This window comes from Pinus tabuliformis, chromosome 9 (assembly GCF_031772625.1).
Source record: "Pinus tabuliformis cultivar Carrire ecotype Pingquan chromosome 9, CPIR1, whole genome shotgun sequence".
Taxonomy (NCBI): Eukaryota; Viridiplantae; Streptophyta; class Pinopsida; order Pinales; family Pinaceae; genus Pinus; species Pinus tabuliformis.
Window position 1 is genome coordinate 1,505,101,357 of NC_142307.1, and position 19,039 is coordinate 1,505,120,395.

A 19,039-nucleotide genomic window follows, 5' to 3' on the forward strand; every position below is an offset into this window, starting at 1 on the left:
TTGTTATCACAAAGCCATTGAGTGTGTAGATGACAATGGGGAACCGAGAGTCTTACAAGGGAAGAAGAAATCCACATCAGTTAGGATGGTGACAACGACGTAGGAAAAGCATAGTTGTAGGAAAGGGTGTGCGTTATTTTCCCTGCATATTTCTAGTGAGAAAGGTAAGGAAGCGGAGGATACAAATGTTTTGAGCAGCTACCTAGTTCTACAACAATTCTAGGATGTGTTTCCTGAGGACATTTCAGAGTTTCCACCTCACGGAGAAGTAGAATTTTCTATTGAGTTAGTTCTAGGGGCAACTCCATCATCAAAAGAAACTGATGGGATGGGCAACCCTGAGTTGGTAGAGTTGAAGTTTCAGTTGAAGGAACTGTTGGCAAAAGGATACATTAGATCAAGTGTATCACTTTGGAGCACACCGGTATTGTTTGTAAAGAAGAAAGATGGTAGTCATTTATTATGCATTGACTATAGGCAGTTGAAAAAAGTGACCATCAAGAACATGTACCCATTACCGAGGATTGATAACATGTTCGATCACTTGAAGGGAGCAACAATGTTCTCTAAGATCGACTTGAGATCTGGATACCATCAGGTACACATCAAATAGGAGGACATTGAAAAGATATTTTTCTGGAGCAGTTATGGGCATTATTAGTTTGTTGTAGTTCCATTTGATTTGAATAATTCTCCAGCTACTTTTATGTGTTTGATGAATAATGTGTTGCAACCATACTTGGATAAGTTTCTTATTGTGTTCATTGATGACATATTCATATATTCTAAAAAATGAGGAAGAGCATGGGAATCATTTAGAAACAGTGTTGAGATTATTGAGAGAGCATCAATTATATGCTAAGCTCAACAAGCGTGAGGTACATTACTTGGGACATCTTGTCTCTAAGGAGGGCACTGTAGTAGATCTAGAAAAGAAAAGGCTCATCATGGAGTGGGTAGCTCCTAGAAACGTAGATGAGGTGAGATATTTCATGGGGTTTCTCTGTTATTACAGGAGGTTCATCCGGAACTTCTCATAGATTTATTATCCTATCACATCATTGCAAAGAAAAGGTATGAAATTTGAATCAGTCATTCTATGTTCAGGTGAAACATGGGAGTCCCATCCCGGGTTTAGATTATGCATCATCAATATGAGGTTATTTATCCTTGCATTTCTCTGAGTATTATATTGGTTTATATGTGGTTCATATGGTTGGGGGCCCAGTTGGGTAGGGGAGGCGGGTTAGGGAGAGGGACAGAGCGGGATTTAGGGATCACTAACATTAATGCAAAGTCATTGGAAATTTAAAGTTTTCAGAGGCGAGAAGGGTGAGGGAGGGGTGGGGGGAGAGGGTCGGTGAAATAGGGACGGAGAGGGAGGAGAGGCCGGAGGGGGGGGTGTGGGTGAGAGATGGGAGGGGCACGGGAGGGAGGGGGAGTGGGGCTGGGTGATGGTGGGGAGTGGAGGGAGGTGAGGGACGTTGGGGGGGGGGGGCAGCGGGGTGAGTGGGAGGAAGAGGAGCGGGTGGGGTTGGTTTTTTTTTTTTTTTAATTGTTTTTTAACATATATACACACATATATATATGGTTAAATGTTTTTTTTTTATTATTATTTTTTAAATTTTTAAAATCAAATTTTTTAATTTTTTTTTTAATTTATTTTGATTTTGTTTTAATATGTTTTGAATTTTTTTTTGTTATTTTGTTTTTTAATTTTTATAAATTTTTTTATAATTTTGTTTTATAATTTTTACAATTCAATATTTTTTTTTATTGTTTTGAAGTTTTTTATTTTTTTTTTCATTTTCATCTTTTAAATTTTGTTTTTTTTTTAATTTTTTTTTAATGATTTTTTTAATAGTTTTATTTTTTTATTTTTTTTCTCAATTTTTACAATTATTTTTTTATTGTTTTGAATTTTTTTTTCTTTTTGTTTGTGTTGTTTCTTAATTTTTATATATATATTTTCATTAATTGTTTTTTTTTAATTGTTTTTTTAATTTTTTCCCCTTTTTCATATTTAAATTCTTTTAATTATAATTTAAACTATTTTTTTTTTTAAATCTGTTTTGATTTTTAATTTTTTTCTATTTTATGTTGATTTTTTTTCTTAAAAATGTTTTGATTTTTTTTCTTATTTTTTTAATTTAATTTTTTTTTAATAAGTTTTAAAATTTTTCATTTTATTTTAATTTTAATAATTTTTTTAATTGTTTTGAATTTTTTTTTTTTATATTTTAGTTTAAATTTTGTTTATATATATATATTTTAATGTTATTTCTTTATTTTTATAAATTTAATTAAAAATAATAATTATTAAATTTTTATTTTATTATATTTTGCATTTTTTATTTTGTTTATTTAAATTATTTAATTTAAATATTCTTTATTTTTTTATTTTTATTTTATTTTTGGTATTTTTTTAAAGCTTTTTTTTCTAAGGAGGTTTTTTTTTTTTTTGTTTTTTAACTTAGAAAAAATGTTTTTACTTTTTTTTTTAATTTTAATTTATTTTTCATTAAATTATAAATATATATATATATATATGTATATCTATATCTATATCTATATGTATATATATATATTTTAAATTTCATTTTTTAATTTATTTTTTGATATTTATTTTATTTATTTTTTGTTTTTTTGTTAATTTCTTATTCAATTTTTTTATTTTTACTTGTTAATTTTGGTTTTTTTATTTTTTTTATTTTTATAGGCTTTTTGTTTTTTTTTTTTATATTTTATTGTATTTGAATTTTTTTTTGCCCATGTTTTTTATTTTTCTTTGATGTTTTATTACTAACATGAAAATCACCAACATTTTAAAAAAAATATCCACCTTTAATTCATTAGAAAATTTAACCTGTAAAAACTACGCCCTTTAAACAAAAAAGGTTGATGCTCATCAACCCTTTTCAAAATCAAGATGAAAATCATTAATTTTTACATTCAATTTTTTTAAATTTTATTTATTTATTTTTAATTTATTTTGATTTTCTTTTAATATGTTTTGAATTTTTTATTTTTTTTTAGTTTTTTTTAATTGTGTTTTATAATTTTTACAATTCAATAATTTTTTTTAATTGTTTTGAACCCTTTTTTTTTTTTTCAATTTTGTCTTTTAATTTTTATATTTTTTTTAATTGTTTTTTTAATGTTTTTTTTAATTGTTTCATTTTTTATTATTTTTTTTTATAATTTTTACAATTTGATTTTTTTATTGTTTTGATTTTTTTATTTTTTTTAATATTTTCTTTTTAAATTTTCATTTTAAATTTTTATATATATATTTTGTTTAATTGTTTTTTTTATTGTTTCCCCTTTTTTTTCAAATTTGAATTCTTTTAATTTTAATTTAAATTTCTTTTTAATTTGTTTTGATTTTTATTCTCTTTTCTATTTTATTTTGTATTTTTTTAATATGTTTTGATTTTTTTTTTTATATTTTATTTTAAATTATATATATATATATCTATGTATGTATAATCTTGAAAGAGTTTCAATTATTTCCAGGACTAATTTGTGGGTTATTTAGACTAAACTATTTTATATTGGTATAATATATTATGAATAATAATAATGATTAAAAAATTAATAAGGATAAATTAAATATAGAATGTTTTATCCTAAAAATAAATATTAACTTAATAATGATGATGATGATGATGATGGTTAACGTCCATTGAGACCAAATTTTGGTCTATGAGACCTAAAGAAACAAATTATTTAGTTTGATTTAAGATTGTATTCCTTGTTGGAAATAATACTGAGAGGGGGGTGAATCAGTATTATGAGATCAGATAAAACTTTTTCAATTTCATACTCAGATTCATACACGCAGCTTCAGTTAAGGATATCAGCGTATATACGCGACTTTGTTAAGGGAAACTAGCGTACATGCAGTAATCTTATGATTCAGTTAGCTTATCTTCAGTAAATGCATCAGAACATTATTAACCATATTAACAGTAAACAGGTGCAGTATAACAGAACAGATCATCACACATAAGGCGCACACATGAACACCATGATATAAGGTGGAAACCCAATGTGGGTGAAAACCACCTGCTGCAATTTGTTTCTATCTTCCTTTACTAAGAAACTTCTTTTACAATGTACTGGTGCAGTCCTTTACCAGCACGCAGGCTACAACCTGCAGAGGGCTACAACCCTCATAGCTCTTGTACTAGCCGATCCATTTACTAGTACGTAGGTGCCAACCCTATAGAATGCTACAACTTTTACTCGTTTTCGAGCTGCTCCTGGAAGGGAGTGTTACACTAAAAAATGTCACCATGGCTATTTACAGTTAGTATGGCTCTATCAACAGTCATGCTATCCTCTTAGGCAAGTCTTATGCCTCTACTCTCCATGTCAAACTCCAAAAAGAGAGAAAGTCTTTATAAATGTATTTATCTCTGGGTACGGAGGTTTTCTCAACCTTACCTGCGGGTACGCACCCAATGTTCACAAAAGCTGCGTACTTGTACGCTCTGTATGTAAAGGGGCAGGTGCGTACCCCTGTAAAGGTCAAAATGCGCAAGTTTCATCTTTAAAAAGTTACTTGTGGTCATTTCTAGAGCATTCTAGAAGGTTGTTCGACGTGTATTGAGCGCCTCCAGATGGTTCATGTACCCCTACCAAAGAGGAACTTATCCCATCAATAAGAGAGCTATCCCATCCAAAGAGGGGATTATCCCATTGATGGTGGACCTGAATAACTTCCTCGAGACCACTATAAATACAGGCATTGGGCCAGAAGGAGGAGAGGTTGGAAGCTAAACATTTCTAAGGGTAGATGCTGCTCGAATTAGGACTCCCATTTAGAAGCTTGTGAGGAGAGATTGCCATCTTTGCTTGTTCTATTTGGAAGTGGGTGAGCTTTGTCAAAGTAAAGGAGAACTCTTGAGGGACCCTGGGAGGGACTTGCACAACACCAAGGCTCAGGTTGTAATTGTTCCTTTTGTTTCCTATTAATGCAAATGAGTCCATTCTTCTCAATAACTTGTTATTTATGAGTTGTTTCATGTACTCCTTGGTCTATGTGTTAAATATGTTTTATTCTATGAGATTATCAAGTGCTATTTAATCGTTTGATTGTTGGTGGATGCAGGTTTCAAAGTGAAGGAGGAGCTCATCCGGATCAGCGAGGCTGGACTGCTACAACAACGTTGGACTACAGGTAGGATCTAAACACTTGATTTCTTATATAGTAAATGCATGTTTAGAGAAGGATTGCTCTTATTTGTCTTGTTTGTCACTAGAAAGTCTTAGGCTCCTAGGGAGGTTGGTTGTGTCCGCACTATCGACTCTTTCCGCCTAAAAAAATGGCGACTCCACTGGGGACTCCATTGATGTGAAAGTCTTTTCTTTTGTATGCAACTTTGATATGAGAAAAGTCATTTATTTTCTGGTTTTTGGCTCTGTGACTTTGTATTTGGGTGGGTTAGCTTAGGGTCAGATTGAATTTAGCTTTTCTTGGTTTTTTCAGTAGTACGCACCCTCTGAGTATTGCACAATGCATAATTGTACGCACTGTTGCTGTGTGTACAGAGCGGGCCCACACCTGTCTTAACGGGTTGCCTGCGTACCTTGCTAAAAATTAAGAAATTTCCATTTTTTACATTTTTCCTCTTAGATTTTGCTTTTTCTTAGGTTTTACTGCCCAGATCCATTAGTCTCTTGTCAAAGATCTTCATCTGAACTTGTTTCGATAGCATTGAGTGTTTTAGTGGATTTCATAGAAGTTTAAGCCCTAGGGTTTGATTTTTTAGTAGGTCTTGTAGTGACTTTGGCGGTAGAAGTTGTCAAGCCTTAGATCTCTCTGGTTTTGTCAGCCTTCTTAGAAGTCGGACCTGTCATAAAGTCTACCTGTGAGAGTAACTTACCTTTGAGTTATCTCTTTGGCAAATTTTGAAGTGCTTGTTGATTGAGTATTGAATTCCATTTTACAAAAAGAACAAAAAGATTTGAGTTTTGTTTTGACTGGTCTTTTGATTCTGCATTAGCTGGTCCTTGACTTGATTGTGGTCAAGTAAAACAACCTAGAATCATCCTTGTAGGCTTTTGCCTCGTTAGGTTTGCTTAGAGTAAATTTCTTTTTGATTTTCTTGTGAGTCAAGTTTTCATAGATTTTATAACTTTTGAGATTGATTTTCGTTAAAATAGATTTATATGCTTTATTAAATAAGAGAAAATACAAAAACATCTCCTTTGAAAAGTTTGTTTCATGTAGATTTGAAGAGTTTTGAAAGAAAAAGAGTTTTTCGTGCACGTAAGGAGTGGTCGTGTTTGTATGCTTGGAAAGATAAAGAGAATTGTTTCTTTGATTGTCTTTACTAAGAAAGTTGTTTTCTATAAAATTTTCATCTCTCAACTCTCTTAGTTAGGAATTTCATTGAAAGAGAAAAGTAGCATAAATCATCTTAGGTGCATCTTTGTAGTGGTTTGAGTCGAGTCTACACACCATTGGTTTCACTTCCGCTACCTTTTGGCTTTAAGAAAAACCATAAAATTAACGCTTAAAGTAAAATCAACGTAGTAACTTTTATTTACTAGGGCTCTGAAACACCAATTTAGATCAGGCTAGTGTCTTGGAGTAGGAGAGTAATTAACTCTCCAAGACAACAAAACCAAACAAGTAGCTTATCTTGTGATAGAATAAATCCAATTGTCTCATTTGTACTCTGGGAAAGCTCCTCTTAAAGGAGAAGCACGAGCTCGTGTCCGAACCAGTGAGGGGATCAATCCCCCCTCGTTGGGAACGACGCGAGACATGCACGTACTACAAACGGTAAACCTCGGATTAACCATTGTCGAGGAGCTAGGGGTCACTTGTCGGTAAACCTTGGATTATTGTCAAGGAACTGGCAAGGGGATTGAGCTTGATACTCTGCCCTTGCGTGCTGTTAGAGTGTAGACTATTCCCCCAGGTGCATTGTTGCGGTTGGTAACCTTAGTGACCATTATCTTTAGGATTCTACCGAGGTGACGGTGGAGGGAAGATCCCACTGTACCTGGAGCAGACGTCGGCGAGACTCACTTGGATTTTCCGAGGGGTTCACTTCACTCAAGACGGTTAAAGCGGAGGAACTTGTGCCGGTCTATTCATTAAGCAGGTTGTTGGGGTAACTGTTCCACCCACCACTTCTGTACTGAATTCGGCGATGTTGGGTTTCATCTCCAACTAGCGTTTTTGGTCTGGAAGGCTATTGTCTGTGCTTGGTTTGACGCCCTAGATTCTTTAGGCGTGTGATTCAATTTTGTTTTGGTTTTTTAGAGACTTTAGGTGGTTTGATTTGAGATTTTACTTTGTTTTCGTGTGTAGTAGTTAAAAGTTTTTAGCTGTGGCGGAATTATCGAGACAGTCCCGTAGACTTCGGGGCCAGTCCCCTGAAGTTGTTTCTGTGGCCGAATTTTTGAGAAGATCCCGTAGACTTAGGGGTGAACCTCCTCGAGACGACCCCAGTAATCTAGAAGGTTTGAAGGTCCTTGTAACTCCTCCTAGTGGCAGTAGAGTAGGTTCACCTGAAGAAGGAGAATCTTCCTTGGTAGTCCATTCAGATTACCAAGGTCTAGAGACAGGTTATAATCCCGAAGTTGTTACAGTTTCTGAGCTTGTTGGTAGTTTTTCGTCTGCTAGTGATACAGGCGAAGAACCTGAAATATCTGAACCTGTTACTCCGACTTCTAGTGTTCCAGATTCACCAAGAGTAGAACGAGTTATCACCGAAAATCTTCCTACTGGTGTGATTGCTATCGAAGAACTTGCTCCAGAGGAAGAAATAGGCATCTCTAACCTTGAAGATCAACTTACTATTGAGCTCAGGAAGCGTGAATCTATCTTTTACGGTCCTCCTACAAGTACTACTTGGTACCTTTCGTTAACCAATTATTTAGACAGCTCAGGGGTAGGTTTTTCTACACCTCGTACTCCCTTTCCACCTAGAGGTGTTTATACTCCTGTAAATATGTCTGGTCAGTCGTCCGTGTTTACTCAAACTCCTGAATCTTTCTTACATGGCGGTCCTTCTGTTCCCACCGGGTATCAATCACTTTCTGGTACCTTTGCGGGGGCATCTCCTCAACCCATTGATCATGGGTTATTAACTAGAAACAATGGTAATATACCATTGGGTGTAGGAGACATTTACATGATGTCAAGTTCAGTTCCTGTTTCCCAACCTCAAGGTGGCCAATTACCACCTGGGGGGCAACCTCAATTAACGCCTAGGGGGCAACCTCAAGGTACACAAATCGTGTCTGGGGGGCAACCTCAAGGTCAGTATGTACCTATGGTGCAATACATGCCTCAAGGTCAACCCCAGCCTCAATATGTACCCCAGGGTCAACCTCAGTATTTACCTCAAGGGTATCAACCCCAAGGGTATCAACCTCAAGGGTATCAACCTCAAGGTCAAGGTCAACCCCAGTATCCGTATTTACCTCAAGGTTATCAACCTCAAGGTCAATACTCGAGTCAAGGTTATCAACCACCTCAAGGTCAGTCATATGTTCAAGGTATGGGAACTGCACCTTTCAATTATCAATCCTATCCTCAATCCGGTTATGGATCTCATTATCCTCAACCTGTTACGGGTCAATACCCCGGAATGTTAGTGTGGGATCCATCACAGGGTCAACAGGTGTTGCAGCCAAGTATACAGTTGGTACCTCAAGTTGGACAACCCGTAGTTTCTGGTCCACCCCAGCAACCGCAACCTGTCCAGTCAAATGTTCAAACTTCTGTAACTTCGGTAGTTACTCAGCCACCAATTGCACCTAGTAATCCATTTCAAACGGCTGCTGCAACTACCGCTACGTCTGCCACACTTACTTCTGGAGTATCGACAGCTCCGGTTTCTACTGTCTCTGCAACCACTCCTTAGACATCTTTACCGTTGTCTGGATCTACGATTCAAAGTACGGTCCAAATGCCTACAGGTCAGCCTGGTATAAGTACGATTGTCACTACTCAACCTCAATTTGTTCATCAACCGTACCAGGGGCAGTACCAACATGGGCAAGCTGTCCAACAGCCAGTTTACCAGTATCAACCGTATCCTGGGTACACTTATCAACAACCTCAACAACCCAGTACGGTCCGGTTAATCCTGGTTTTCCAGGAGGATATAGTATCCCTAATGCGACTCATGTTCCTAGTTATCCTGGATATCCTCCTCCTGGGACTGGTCTTGTGACCCAGAGTTTTAGAGATCCTAACCGGCAGTTACCGTTTATCGCAACTTTGGATTCACCAGACTTGACACGCCTAACGAACGATCGAATTCAATATCTTCTGTTCTGGCCGCCAATGCCAAATAAGTTGCACAGTGATATACCCAAGTTCGAAGGTAAGTCTGGAGAGGATCCGTCCAATCATGTGATGACTTACCATCTCTGGTGTGCTTCAAATTCTATCTCGGATGATTCGATCTGCTTACGTCTTTTCCAGCGTACACTCATTGGTCTCACGGCCAAGTGGTACATTGAGTTACCACGGGCCTCTTTTTACAATTTCAGCCAGTTAGCTACCTCGTTCTTAACTCACTTTCAGTTGCCGGTCAGATACGATAACGGCATGAAGTTATTAACTTCACTAAAACAATCGACGTCCACGTATATTTCTGATCACATTCATGAGTGGAGACGTCGAATAAGGCTAGTGAAAGTTTTTATTTCGGACCAAATCTTAGCTGAATGGTTTGATAAATCATTATTACCGAAGATTACTGAAGATGTAGCTAAGGCCAGAGTAGTTACTGAGGAGCAAGTCATTGCTCAGGCACAGTACCTTGACTTAGTTTATACTCAGTCGGGTACGTTACACGAGAAGATTCCAGATCTTCCAAAATCGAATAAAATCGCTGCTGCTCCTTCGGGATCTCATGCCGTTGATGGTATGATTGGCATCGTGAATACAAAGAGCAAGAAGAAATCCTCCAAGACTTCTACTACTCCTATAATCACTTTGCCCGATTCCCCGACAGGAGAGTCTTCTCCTGAAATTTCCGACGATATTCACACCGTAGAGTCATCTACGGCCAAATCAAAAAACGGTGGAAAGAAGAAAGGAAAGAAGAAGGCTAAAGCAGACAAGGCTCCGAAGGAGAAAACAGAAAAGTCGGAAACCAATGACGAAAAGCGCAAACCTCGATATCCTTGTCTTATTTGTGAAGAGGATCATTTTACAAGAGATTGCCCTCATCGAGCCGAGGTTGTGAAAATAGTCAAAGGTTCTCCCACTCCTGCTGTGTTAAAAAATCCATTTCCAGAGCAGGAGAATAAGATGATAGGTTCTTCCTGGCTCTTGTACTAGCTGATATGTTTACCAGTACGTAGGTGCCGGCCTACGATCTTCCCAGGACCATGTTTCATACATTTTCATACTGGATCCATAAGACAATCACCATTGTAGTACAACCTGCATCATCAATCACTGAAACACCCAATACTGAATCACTGAGACCCTCTCAACAACTTCATAACAACAACCAGATCCAATTCCATCTTCAAATATCATAGTTCACATTGTATACGCTACTTGGATGAACCCAACCTGGGTGTATACGCCCTTTTACCAAAACCAACCTGCGTACAGATCTACAAATTCAAGCTTAAAACTCCGTAGCTATATCAGACATCAAAACATACCCAGATCATAACAATAAACATGCGTCAGTAGATCTAGTCTATCCACAGTCAAACCATATGAAGATAATCATTCCAAGCCTTGAGATCTTGTTCCATCATCCTCCACATGAGTGAAACCTTGGTTCAGATCACCAACCCATAACCAGCATTTGGATCTCACACTTCCTCAGATCTTCATCACTCACACACTCACCCTTTGGCCTAATGATCTTTCTCCTTATATAGCTTTAAGCCCTTCACAATACCACGGTCCAAAACCATAGTAACCCAATACCATCAACTCAATACTAGGGATCAACATGTTTGTCGAGACTTCATGGTCCAAAACCATAGGCACAAATTCCAAGGACTAACTACCACGGACCAAAAGTAAGCTTTCCGACATGTACGCTCTTTTCCGTTCATGAAACTGCGTGTATACCCTACTTGGTATATAGCGAACCTACGTACACACGACTTGGTATGTAGTGAACCAGCGTGTATACGCGACTTGGGCTTAATGAACCTGTGTGTATGAACTTTCTTGGCCTGCTGTACTAAGATCTATCCTCTGATTAAGTTGCCATCACCTATACCAACCTCTGAGTGAGTTGCCATCAAGGACAACATTTGAATCATAATGCCAACATTCCTATGCTCAAAAAACTTGTCTAGAAGCCTCCCGAGTTCACTATAATTTTGACATCGTAAAAGGCTAGGAAGGTCAGTATTGCGACAAAGATTATGAAGCTGAGATCTAATGTGGTTTTATGCGGGGCACTCGAAGAGGAAGTGGTTTTCATCCTCGATGTTCCTATTCTAACAAAGATGGTAGATCCTTTCCATTCATGGTGTTTGAGGAACTGCCCAATGACCTGTTTCGCTATGGATCTTCCATGGTCTTTTAGGAACTTTCTAACGACCTATTTTGCTATGGAGCTCATGAGAGTTCATTCTAATCTTCGCTATATTAATTTTCTTCTTTGAGCTAGTTAAAGCAGACAGATAATTTTCTTTTATGTTATTCCTTTATTTTTATAATTTTAATTAAAAATAATAATTCTTAAATTTTTATTTTATTATATTTTTTATTTAAATTATTTAATAGATATATATATATATATATATATATATATATATATATATATATATATAAATGTAATTTTTTAAAGTTTTTTTTCCTATTGAGGTTTTTATTTTTTATTTGTTTTTTAACATAAAAAAATGTTTTTACATTTTTTGATTTAATTTATTTTTCGATATTATTTAATTTATTTTTTGTCTTTTTGTTAATTTTTTATTCAATTTTTTTATTTTTACATGTTAATTTTGGTTTTTTTTTACGTTTTTATAAGCCTTTTGTTTTTTTTTTTTTTTTTTTTTTTTTTTTTTTTGTTCTTATTTATTTATTTATTTTTTTGCCATGTTTTTTATTTTTAATTTTATGTTTCATTACTCACATGATAGCCACCAACATTTAAAAAAATTATCCACCTTTAATTCATTAAAAAATTTAACGTGTAAAAACTAAGCGCTTTAAACAAAAAGGGTTGATGCTCATCAACGCTTTTCAAAATCAAGATGAAAATCATTATAAAAAAAATGTTCACACTTGATACATAAACAAAAATAAACCCTCTAGAAAATTGTGTTGGTGTTTCATCAACACTTTTCAAAATTAGCATGAAAATGACTAGCATTTAAAAGAATTGTTCATACTTGATACATAAAAAATTGAAGTGGCAAAAATATGCTCCAGAAAAAAAGGTGTATTCTGAATCACCATTTTTCAAAATCAAGTGAATTTTTGCTACTTCAAAAAAACAGGTACTAGGTTATTTTCTCGTTTGATCGGTAATTATGTTTACTCGGAAAATATTAGAATATTACATTGTTTTGCTCAAGCCTAAGCAACCTCTACACTACCTCTATTTTCCTCACAGATTCCCAGACAACCTTTGGCCAATACTTAGCCAATTTTAAGCTTACCCAAGTCATTAATTCCTTGCGTTGTTTCCTTTGGAATTAAGCCCTGTTAATTAGGGAAATTCCCCAATTGCAATTGTGCAACCCATCACAAGCCTTCCTCTAAATGCATGCACCACCCGTAGAATTTCGATGATTATAAAATTGATAGTACACCGTGCTTGGACTCCAATCTCAACTCGGTAACTCTCAGATCACGCATGCATGAGTTATTTATGGTTGAATTATTAGTTAATTGATTGAACACTCAAGCTGCACACCACTCCTAGACCTCCTACTAGTTCCTCCAACAGTTGGAACTAGTTTAACTGACTTTAACTCAATTAAACTGAATTAATTAATTACAACTAAAAGCAAACTCAATCAGGACTCCTATAAAGTAGGATCCACTCTACATGACTCAAGTTAGACCCTCAACTCGAATTGGCTGAACCACCTAAGTCAAATTCATTTAGTTAACTCGTACACGTTTTCTTGTGATGTGGAATTCCAATTTTTCTTCTTATTTAACTCAAGGGAAAATTAAATCAAGATTTTCTAGTTGCATTTTCAACACTCTCTCTCACTAAGAAAGGGATTATCACATACCCCAATCCTACCTCTATTGAAATTGAATTTACCTCTTCACAGTGATTTAGTCAACGTGTTTGCAACATGTTCCTCTGTAGGAATGTATTCCAACAACATCATTCTCCTCTACACACAATCTCATAGATGGTGATAACGAATGTCGATATCCTTGGACCGATCATGAAAAACTATATTCTCATAGAAATTGATACAACTAATAGTAAATCACTATAGGATCCATCTGCTAACCAAATAACCCAACAAGGATCTTCCTCACCTAGATAGCCTAAGCAGTTGCTTAACTAGTAGCCATGTAATCTGTTTCTATTGAATTGAGTTCAACAGATCTATGCTTCCTGCTATACCAAGAAAATATTGTTCACCCAATACTGAATATCCCCCCTAAGGTGCTATTCTTATCTAATGGACTCCCTGCCCAATATGCATCTTTGAATCCTTGAACCTTCACTCCCTCTTTCCATCTATACCAAAGATCAAACTAAGTGGTGCCTCTGAGGTATCTCAACACATGTTTAACTGCCTTCAAATAGAGTTTGGTTGGCTTAACCATTGCTTCACTGAGCTCGTTAACAGCAAAACACATGTCCTATCATGTGTTCACCAAATACATAAGTGAACCCACAAGATTCCTGTAAATAGTAGCCTCCATTACTTCACTTGAAGTAGCGTCCTACGTCCTCCAATTTCCTATTAGAGGAGTCTCCATGGGTTTGTCGATCTCCATGTGGAACTTTTCAGTACCTCATTGGCATACTTTCCCTACAAGACAAACAATTCCTCATCTCCTTGCCATACTTCCAAACCAAGGAAATAATTTATGAGCCACGGGTCCTTCATCTCAAATTCTCTCGTAAGATCCTCTTTGCAAGATTTAAATAACTTCTCATCACTTGTTATAATTAAATCATCGACAAATATACTATAATAAATAATTTACCTTCACCCACAATATGGTAAAGGCTCACATCTGCTTTACATTTGGCGAAGCCGAAGTTGGTGAAATAACTGTTGATTCTGGTGTACCAAGCATGGGGTGCTTGTTTCAATCCGTACAACGGTCACTTGAGTCTACACACATGCGACTCTCTGTTGAAGGTCTCAAATCCTTTCGCGTACTCAATGTACACCTCTTCCTTAATCACTCCATTGAGGAAGGTTATCTTGACATCCATCTAATGTATCTTCCATGACATATAACACATATTTCATTAAATTTGTAATTAAATAATGGATTTAGAATTTCATAGTAACCAAGTAACTCAATTCTAGTTATCTCCTTGTAATAAAAAATTCCAATTCTAAGGAAATATATGTTATATGTACTAAAAGTGCTAAAATACATTTGATTGAAGAGTACCTTGCTACTAATGAAAAGGCGTCCTTGTAATCAATTCCCTCAACCTGAGAGCACCGCTTGGCCACAAATCTGGCCTTGCGTTTCTCAACACTCCCATCAAATGCTTTTTTCACCTTATAGATCCACCTGGAACCTACCATTGAATTTCCCTCTGGACTTGGGATAGCTTCCCAATCAGTGTTCCTCATAATGGAGTAATACTCCTCTACCATGTCTTCAACCCACACTATTTTTTTCACTTCTTCCTCGAATGAGGATGGCTTCTTCTCTACACCCTCTCTTATCAGAGCCATGTAGCCAGTGTGCTGATCTTGTGACCTCCTCTGCCTACACTATGATATGGGTGTTCCCACATTCTCTCTAGAATCATACAATAATATGTCAGCTTCTCTTGTTTGCTTCCTTCCATCTCTCGATGTCTTTGAATGAGTGGTTAATTCCACTCTCTGCTCCTCTTGTTATAGACATATTTGGGCACTGCAAACCAAATCTTATATGTCGATAAACCAAGGGCTCTTTAACCCCTAAAAGTGTTGTTTCATACCCTAAAGGATCATGGTCAACTGATTACACCATTCCCCAGAAGTTCCACCTAAGAAACAACTCAAAACTGGCCAAAATTGGACCATACTGACTGCCCCAGTGTCAAGATGTGATGCATACTCACTTCTACACTAGCCAGTTGTGATGCATACTGAAGAGGCCTTTTGTAGGGTGTGATGGGTGAGGATGGACAAATGTCCGAGACAGTTTGATAAGTGGATGCTCATGGAATCTTCTAGAAACTTCTCCTATGAAACTTGCCTCTCTAAATTCGCCCAGGGATGAGTAAGAGATGCAAGAAATATCCAATTGGAACCAAGAACAACAAGTGGAATGACACTAATAAAAAACCTAGATATGAATCACACCCATGTAGACATCTATAAATGGATCCCTCATCTGAGAGATCTAGAGGCTGGAATTTTGTAATTTGTAAGGAAGTGATAATAGTTTATCTTTGAGAAAGAGCATTGTATTGTTGGGTGATCTTGCTTTTCATAAGGTGAAGAGGGCTTTGATGCTAGGAGGATGATGCTAGATCAGACAGCAGGGTTATAATTCTCCCTTCTACTATTAATAAAGTTCTTTGAGTTTTCCTCCATATAATCGTGTATTTGTGAATGTTGTTGTTTATGAATGCCATTGTATGATCAATGTACTTTTGATTCTGCATTGTTTATGATATAATAGATCAAGATGCTTTGATGGTGTTTTGTTACTTTGTCTCTACAGGTATTCATTGAGTGGGATAAGTAGGAGAAGAGGTGCAAGCTCTATCAAGGGAGAGAGGAATCAAGCAAGGAGTCAAGCGGAAGATCCAGGTTGGTCTCTTTGTTCCTCTCTTATCTATCATACATAAAGGAAATCGCAAATTGCTTTGATTGTTTGTTTCTAGGATAGCTACCAATCCTAGTCAGACTAGCAGATCGAAAAGACAATGGTTTTCCCAGAAACAAAATGGCGACTCCGTTGGGGATCAAATAGTTTGTTTGTTTGTTGTTGATTGTTTGTTTTATAAACTATAGACGGAGCCTAAAGTTAGCCAGATCGCCTTCAAACAGCTTTTGCTCTACAACTGCGAAGTAGATGAATGTTGCTTTAGTCAATCTCTGGTTTAGTTTATGATTTGAACATCTAACTTACAAGCATCCTAGATGCCCTGTTGGTAGCTCAATAACCTCCCAAGATCAGACCCCTATACTTTGTTCTTTACTGCTCATGATAGCTCAGCTTAAATCACTGAACTCAGGTGCAAAATTGAGTGAAAACCCACCTTAGTTTCATTCCCTGGCCCATCGCACTATCTATCAATGGAAGCCAATATGCATCATACCTCTCGTGTGTAGCAGGTGACATGCATACCTGTTTATGTGAAGCACAGGTGTGATGACTGAGTAATCTTATTTCTCGCCTTCAAATTTGGGTTTTTCTTCTTGTTTTCAGCTCTCTTCAATTGTTTTGCTGCTTATGATCAGTATCTCATTGCTGAAGCCTCCTTCCTTTGCATAATTCAGCCTCCATTGATTAGGATTAGTGAATGTTTTTATATATTTGTCCATCATTTGCAATCCTTAGTCAAAAGTAGCTTAATCGAACTATCGTTTTGATGCAAAAAAATGTCGTAACTGTCATTTTGAGTAAAAAAGAAGAGTGTTGTATAGTCTTCCTCCTCTAGATATTCGATTTTACTTTTGTCATTGTACTTGATTTGAATTGTTAGTATTTGAAGTGTCGAAAGCAGTTTTCTATTCGAAATTGAAAAGTTTCGTTTAGTCTTCCTTTCATTTTGAAAAGAAATTGTTGAAATGTCCCTTTGAAGAAAATATTTCAGGTCTATACTTAGTTTTCCTTTTTCTCCATTCTTCATATTAAAGGGAACGAAAAACAAATACATGCATTTGCATTTGCATTTAGACTCTGTGCGAAAAATGATTTAGGAAAAGTGCATTTAGTGTGTGCTCTTTTCTCTCTGTTTGAAAGGATCATAATCTTCTTTCCTTAGTAGCTAGGATTTTCATTTCTAAAAATAAACAACGATTGTTTATCATTTTAAGTTGTATATTTAGGAATTTTACATATACATCACGTGGTGAACCTTGAAAGGAAAACTTCTAAGCAAGATCAACTCTAAAATAAATTTCAATGAACTTAACAACTCTTCGGAACCTAATGCAACACATCTAGATGTTTAGGCTAGAGACGTGTTCCAGTGTCATGAAACCTAGTAACTATCATTTTCATCGTAGGTTGGGTGATTCCTCCTCCTTGATACGACAAGTGTTAGCACGAACTTGTGCTCCTCATACCGTCGAGTATATATTGGGAGACCACAATAGGCTTATATCATTTATCCATAGGAAGCTGTGTCTGCCGCCCTATCGATCGCAATGCACTGAACACAACATTTAGGAAGATTGACTGTCGTACATAAGTCCTTGGTAATTTCTCTTTAATTGATCACCAATGTGTATTTTTTAGTTTTGTGATTGGTTTGGTAATCCCTCTGTCTAGATCTCCAGAGTAGTCACTTTCATTCCTTTTCGACTCCTTAAAAGAAAAGGTCCATCTGAGAACTTGTCACTTCAGGCTCATTAAAAATCAAAGGGGACTAGAGTCATCTTTAGCTTTTTCTCGACTCTCAAAAATTGAAAAAGCAAAGTTGTGTCAAAGCGTCATTAAAATTTATTAAATTCAGAATAACATCCCTATTCCTTTTTTGATCTTAGGTAGAGTTAATGGAGTCTACCAATCATGGAATCCCTCTTGAGGGGATTCCTAGCCCTTTTACATCTTGGGGAGATATTGGTGCACCTCATATGGCCACATTTCCTTTGCCAGGTTTGACTATTGGCCTGCCAGTCTGGCTTTTCTCAACCTCTGTGGTTCAAAATAACGTGATTCCTCAGCAATCGAATCAACGTCTAGTTGATACTGAAGTTGACCCTTCACCTTCCTCTTCATTTGTTTCTCCCTCGCCTTCTTCATCTTCACTTGGTGAAAATAGCGATGCTAGTAACTAAGTGCCTGAGAAGAAGAAGAGAGGAAAGGAGAAGAAAAAGAAGAAGGCAGTTAAACAAGGGGGCAACCATGAATCATCAGTGAAAATCCACACACTAAATCTCCAAAATATCCTTGTCTAATTTGTGGAGAAAACCATTTTCATAAAGATTGTCCTTGCATTCCGCAGATGTTGAGAGAATGGTCTCCCTGTTTGCACCGTCCAGTGTCTTCAACCTCTGGTGATCATGTTGACAGCACACCATCAACTAGTGAAAATGAAATTCCTGGGCAGAAAGGAAAGGTCAGAACTCCATGTGGATTATGTGAATGGGATCATCATCTTCCCCATTGTCCTTTTCTGGATGAGGCCAAAAGAGTCTTGCATAACCATCCTACATCACCACAGCGACTTCCACCTGGATACAAGAAACTTTCCCCTAATCCTTTACTAGTTGAAAATATGACTGACTTAACTCAACCATTGGTCGAAAAGCTTATCGTTGAAAGTAAATCTTTTGAGTCCACACTGGACCAATGTCAACAAGTCCAGATGACAATCGACACAGTCTTGACTTCAGAAGATCCACCTTCAGATGATATCATTCCCAAAGAGAGTGAGAACGATACTGTTCAAATTCTTTTTGTCAATTCGGAGCCCGATGAACTTGGTTGCAATCTACCTGTTCCTTCACAACAGGAAGAGAATCCCCCAGTTCTCGCTACTCAAGGGGTTATTTCACCCATTTATGTGGTACCCCCTCCAAGCAGTCTAATCGCTTCCTTTGATTGGAATCGACTAGCAAGATATCACCTTCCTTATAATGTACCATTCTGAATCATAGCACAAGTTTACAAAATGAACATGTCTAGCACTATCATAGATGAAGGGGCTTCAATGAGTATCCTTTCCTCAAGTTCTTGGAAAGC

At 36.4% G+C, this 19,039-nt stretch overlaps 1 pseudogene; it reads right to left on the reverse strand.

Annotated features, from left to right (window-relative positions):
* LOC149154313 (pirin-like protein) overlaps positions 1–14,862 on the reverse strand; it is a 49,364-nt pseudogene extending 34,502 nt beyond the window's left edge.
* Positions 14,863–19,039: the final 4,177 nt, after the last annotated feature.